General features: G+C 43.5%; 1 long non-coding RNA gene across 1 annotated transcript; it reads right to left on the bottom strand.

Moving 5' to 3' along the window:
- Positions 1 to 2,032: 2,032 nt before the first annotated feature.
- Positions 2,033 to 4,695, bottom strand: LOC135562491 (uncharacterized). Its single transcript, XR_010460014.1, has 3 exons — positions 4,357 to 4,695; positions 4,046 to 4,172; positions 2,033 to 2,813 (listed from the first exon to the last, which is right to left on the bottom strand). It is a non-coding gene; the product is annotated as an uncharacterized LOC135562491 (long non-coding RNA).
- Positions 4,696 to 6,345: the final 1,650 nt, after the last annotated feature.

The raw sequence follows: 6,345 nt of genomic DNA on the forward strand, positions 1-6,345 counted from the left end.
CTATACAGTATCAAATGTATTCACTTATCTGATGTCGACTTTAAAGAATGTTGTTGTTGTGGTCTTTTGAGAGATGAGATAAATTTTTAGACATTAACAACGTAAAATTGGAAAGACACTAAACTACAAATTAATTCAAACGTAGTGCACCAGAGTAATGTTATGACATTCAGCTACTTTTTTATATTTTAACGAGAAATAAAGGACAGAAGAGATGACTTAAAGCAACACCATATGATTTAAATCTAATAACATCGATGATGTTGTTACATTTATGGATAAGAACCATCTGACAGATTGGGTAGATTTTAAACTGACAAAAAGTAGCAGCCACAAAATATTGGAATTGATGTAAGGAAATTTTAAAAAAGTACTCCATATTTGATAAATTATATATCAATATAAGAGACTAAAACACATAAAGCAGTCTAACTAATTGAAACTCAGAGAAAAGTAAATAGGGTTTTGGTGAAGTATTTTCAACTGACTTGCTGGTTAGTACATTAACTGGTTTACAAAGTAGTACAAATCTAATCTTTCTCAAAAACACATTCTGTACAAAGTTCTCCGGAGTTGTCTATTCCACAGGTCTTCCAAAAGCTCTGTGCTTTGACAATGTTGCCATCAACACGTGTGACTTCCCAGGTATGGTGGTCTTTGATGTCCGAAAACCAGACCAAAAAACAATCAGGTTCAGCCTCTGTACTCCACAGGCCATGGAGTGATCACGCTACATGACTTGGCAGGAAAGAGACGGAAGTGACACAGAATATACAGTATATAGTGAGTTTTACAATCCGTCCCCTTGGCGTGACATACTAAATAAGATAGTACGCCCATTCTGACGCAGCCCAGCTTAGGTAGTAATCAGGCCATGAGACAAGAATGTCAGATCTTCTGATGGTTTTCATCTGGACATTCAGAAGATCTTGATGTCTGCACGGTATATCTCTGTTGTACATCTCATCTAGACTCTTGGTAATTCTGTAATAACAATTGGTGATCAGGTGAACGAGCCATACTTGCAATGCCAAGAGTGTGCAAAGCTGTCATTAAGCCAAAGTGTGGCTACTTTGAAGAATCTCAAATATATTTTGATTTGTTTAACACTGTTTTGGTTACTACATGATTCCACATGTGTTATTTCATAGTTGTGAAGTCTTCACTATTTGTCTACAATGTAGAAAATAGTACATTTACATTTAAGTCATTTAGCAGACGCTCTTATCCAGAGCGACTTACAAATTGGTGCATTCACCTTATGACATCCAGTGGAGCAGCCACTTTACAATAGTGCATCTAAATCTTTTAAGGGGGGTGAGAAAGATTACTTTATCCTATCCTAGGTATTCCTTAAAGAGGTGGGGTTTCAGGTGTCTCCGGAAGGTGGTGATTGACTCCGCTGTCCTGGCGTCGTGAGGGAGTTTGTTCCACCATTGGGGGGCCAGAGCAGCGAACAGTTTTGACTGGGCTGAGCGGGAACTGTACTTCCTCAGTGGTAGGGAGGCGAGCAGGCCAGAGGTGGATGAACGCAGTGCCCTTGTTTGGGTGTAGGGCCTGATCAGAGCCTGGAGGTACTGAGGTGCCGTTCCCCTCACAGCTCCGTAGGCAAGCACCATGGTCTTGTAGCGGATGCGAGCTTCAACTGGAAGCCAGTGGAGAGAGCGGAGGAGCGGGGTGACGTGAGAGAACTTGGGAAGGTTGAACACCAGACGGGCTGCGGCGTTCTGGATGAGTTGTAGGGTTTAATGGCACAGACAGGGAGCCCAGCCAACAGCGAGTTGCAGTAATCCAGACGGGAGATGACAAGTGCCTGGATTAGGACCTGCGCCGCTTCCTGTGTGAGGCAGGGTCGTACTCTGCGGATGTTGTAGAGCATGAACCTACAGGAACGGGCCACCGCCTTGATGTTAGTTGAGAACGACAGGGTGTTGTCCAGGATCACGCCAAGGTTTTTAGCGCTCTGGGAGGAGGACACAGTGGAGTTGTCAACCGTGATGGCGAGATCATGGAACGGGCAGTCCTTCCCGGGAGGAAGAGCAGCTCCGTCTTGCCGAGGTTCAGCTTGAGGTGGTGATCCGTCATCCACACTGATATGTCTGCCAGACATGCAGAGATGCGATTCGCCACCTGGTCATCAGAAGGGGGAAAGGAGAAGATTAATTGTGTGTCGTCTGCATAGCAATGATAGGAGAGACCATGTGAGGTTATGACAGAGCCAAGTGACTTGGTGTATAGCGAGAATAGGAGAGGGCCTAGAACAGAGCCCTGGGGGACACCAGTGGTGAGAGCACGTGGTGAGGAGACGGATTCTCGCCACGCCACCTGGTAGGAGCGACCTGTCAGGTAGGACGCAATCCAAGCGTGGGCCGCGCCGGAGATGCCCAACTCGGAGAGGAGGATCTGATGGAGAGGAGGATCTGATGGTTCACAGTATCGAAGGCAGCCGATAGGTCTAGAAGGATGAGAGCAGAGGAGAGAGAGTTAGCTTTAGCAGTGCGGAGCGCCTCCGTGATACAGAGAAGAGCAGTCTCAGTTGAATGACTAGTCTTGAAACCTGACTGATTTGGATCAAGAAGGTCATTCTGAGAGAGATAGCGGGAGAGCTGGCCAAGGACGGCACGTTCAAGGGTTTTGGAGAGAAAAGAAAGAAGGGATACTGGTCTGTAGTTGTTGACATCGGAGGGATCGAGTGTAGGTTTTTTCAGAAGGGGTGCAACTCTCGCTCTCTTGAAGACGGAAGGGACGTAGCCAGCGGTCAGGGATGAGTTGATGAGCGAGGTGAGGTAAGGGAGAAGGTCTCCGGAAATGGTCTGGAGAAGAGAGGAGGGGATAGGGTCAAGCGGGCAGGTTGTTGGACGGCCGGCCGTCACAAGACGCGAGATTTTTAAAAATAAAGAAAAACCCTGGAATGAGTAGGTGTGTCCAAACTTTTGACTGGTACTGTATGTAAATACGGTATTTCTGAATTTTGTTTTTAATAAATAACCATCATTTTTAGAAAAAAAAAAAAAAGTTTAATATGTGTTGTGCTGTATTTTATTTGTTTCATATTGTATCTTAAAAGTGACTTTGGTCTCCATGGTGACTGAGAGTATCCTGCTATTGACACACTTGTTGAATTGTGCAACAGAAACTAACAACAGTAATTAAAGAGGCAGTCTAGACAGAACAGGAAGGCCGACAAAAGAGCATGTTTTTCAGTGGTTACAGCCTTGTTCCCCCTTTATTTTAACTTACACCTAGTGTATTTATGCAAATTAAGCAACATTTTCTTTATTTAAAAAAATAAAATAAAAAATACCTGATACCATTAGACAATACTGTACATGAGTGCATTCTAAGAAACATTTGTATTTGACAATACATTGAAAACCTGAATTCTCCGCTAAATCACTGAACTCAATTCATTATCTGTCCTAGCCCTTGATCGTGACTCTGAGGTCATTGGACGAAGGCGTCTTCTGTACGGGGGGAGTTCTGTTTAGATCACCGACACTCGGCCTGAACATTAACACGCATCGCTTGCGGTACGGTTGTGGAAGCATTAAGGACCTTATCTTTCATATCAGCGAGAAAAACATTTGAAAAAATCAAAAGGTTCAATTGATACACACCTTTATAGGGTTAGGGTTTAGTGTTCCCACACGGCCATATCTCCATGTTATAGCGAGTATTTATGGAAGGCAGAGGGATCACGTGTTTTATGTGCTATAATTTACTCAATGTCTGATGGATTTAAACAATTCTTCATACATTGTCCAACCGTTGTATTTCCTATAATTGTTTTTAAAACCTTTTAACAATTTTGATGACCGTTGCCAACGCAATGTTAACGAGAGAGAGAGACGTGAGTTTTCTTTTGATTTCTACCGCCATTTTCTTCAGCTGCATATCAGACAGACACAAAATCACAGACGTCATCACTCACTTCAAAGCTGCAATACAAGTTACTCAGCTAGTGGGAAGAAGATATGTTTGAATTGAGGTGTTGTCAATCACCCTCCTCCTGTCCTAACACAGTGAGTGTGGTTTTGCGTTTTACCAGTGATGCGACCATTCCGGGACCACAGGCCAAGTCCAGAACCATAGCTGTCTCCCCGTCACCATGGAAACAGGACAGGCATTTTGCAGACACTACTTGGCCGGTAAAAGTCCAGAAGTGCATGATCCTGTTATTGAATATACAGTCAACAGCCCACATGTAGTGTGTTTCGGTTATACACACAATTTCTTGTTTACAATTGACCTCGTCAGTCCAAGAGGTTCATTTTAAAAGCCATAGTGATCACAGTAAGCAGTCATCTATAAGAAGTCTGTACAATAAGAGTACATGAATTAGAATCATTTCACTACCTGATCATAGTTGTCTGCCCAGGTGTTGTAGAAGTTGACTGTATCCCCGACCTTAGCAATATTGCTAGCTGACAGAAGGGAGTCCGTCACATCTTCAAATGTTGTAGTTGGAGCTGCCATTCTACATCCTTCTCGGTCCTCTGACTGTCTGATTCGTCAGGAAGGATACGAACACGGTAGAAAGCTATTCAGTGGTTGTGCTTGGTCCAGAAGGAGAGGGATCGTTCCGGAAGTCTAGATGTTGAGGTGCAGCAGCTGCACAAAGGGTTTATGGGAGGCTGTTCACACTGCTTCCAGAAACCTTCAAGGGGTGTGGCCCCTTTGAATACTTCACCCACAATAGCCCACAGGGTTTGATCATGCCACAGGTTTCAACATGTTTGTTCAGGGAACTTCTGCCAATGTGTAGGTGGACTATTTTTGCGGTGGCACCTCGAATAGAGTTGCAATACACATTGAGTTCGAAGGATTGAGCTGGTAACAGGCAAGTTGAATTTAAACAACAATGAAGACACCACAATTAACATTCATGATATGAAAGTAGTCAATTGGGTGGGGATTGCTATGGGTTGGGAGTGATCAGCTAAGGATCAGAGCATTGTCTTGGTTTGTTATGGCTTTAAGCTATATCACTGCGATCTAGTGGCCACAATAAATGAATGACAAGATTTGGTTCAGGACTCCAGCACTGCAGGTGGTGGTAGATCATCAATATTAGCTTTATGCTTTTCTTCAAACACAAAATAAGAAGAAAATTAACTTATTTGAAATAGAGATGAGTCGTCTTTCTATCTATGTATGTGCTGTGGACCATTAGCTTCAAATAGCTGCATTAGCACCATTGGCTCCATTTCCTCCTGTCAACCAACATCCTTAGTGGCGTTGGCAGAAAGCAGATGTTACCTGTTTTCAGGGATATGGTATTTTCAAACTAACTTCCTTTTCCCCAGAAAAATACAGGTGACTTACTACGCCTGCTACATTAGGTTAGTCAACCTATGACAGAACCACATGCAGTTGTTGAGGTGCAGCACAGAGGTTTATGTGAGGTTCTCTGTAACTCCATTCTAACTCTTCACTTAATTTTATGTGCCTTGCACATCAGTGACATCCTGATATCCTGAGGCCAATTCATCTGCCGCCATCACCTCATGTTTCAGCAAGATAATGCACGGCCCCATTACGGAAGGATCTGCACACAATTCTTCCATGGCCTGCACACTCATCAGACACGTCACCCATTGAGCATGTTTGGGATGCTCTGGATTGACGTGTACGACAGCTTATTCCAGTTCCCGCCAATGTCCAGCAACTTCGCACAGCCATTGAAGAGGAGTGGGACAACATTCCACAGGCCACAAATCAACAGCCTGATCAACTCTATGTGAAGGAGATGTGTCATGCTGCATGAGGCAAATGGTGGTCACACCAGATACTGACTGGATTCCTGATCCACACCCCTACTTTTCTTTTTTAAAGGTATCTGTGACCAACAGATGCATATCTGTATTCCCAGTCATGTGAAATCCATAGATTAGGACCTAATGAATGTATTTCAATTGACTGATTTCCTTATTTCAAATGTAGCTCAGTGAGATCTTTGAAATTGTTGCATGTTGCGTTTTTTATATATTTTTTGTATACATTTACATTTGAGTTGTTTAGCAGACGCTCTTATCCAGAGCGACTAACAGGAGCAATTAGGGTTAAGTGCCTTGCTCAAGGGCACATCGACTTGGTTTATCACCAAGTTGGCTCTGGGATTCTAACCAGCGACATTTCGGTTACTGGCCCAACACTCTTCACCGCTAGGCTACCTGCTGCCCAGAATCCCACCCAGTTAACTAATTTAAAAATTGGCGGAAGCCCTCAATGGCAATGTCCATGCTAAAATGTGTTATATCCATGATCAGTCCTCTATTTATCTCTATGACAACAGGAACAACTCCGATAAAAAAAATGTATGGGAAAGTTGCGTAACAACCTAAC

Source organism: Oncorhynchus nerka, linkage group LG19, assembly GCF_034236695.1.
Source record: "Oncorhynchus nerka isolate Pitt River linkage group LG19, Oner_Uvic_2.0, whole genome shotgun sequence".
NCBI lineage: Eukaryota > Metazoa > Chordata > Actinopteri > Salmoniformes > Salmonidae > Oncorhynchus > Oncorhynchus nerka.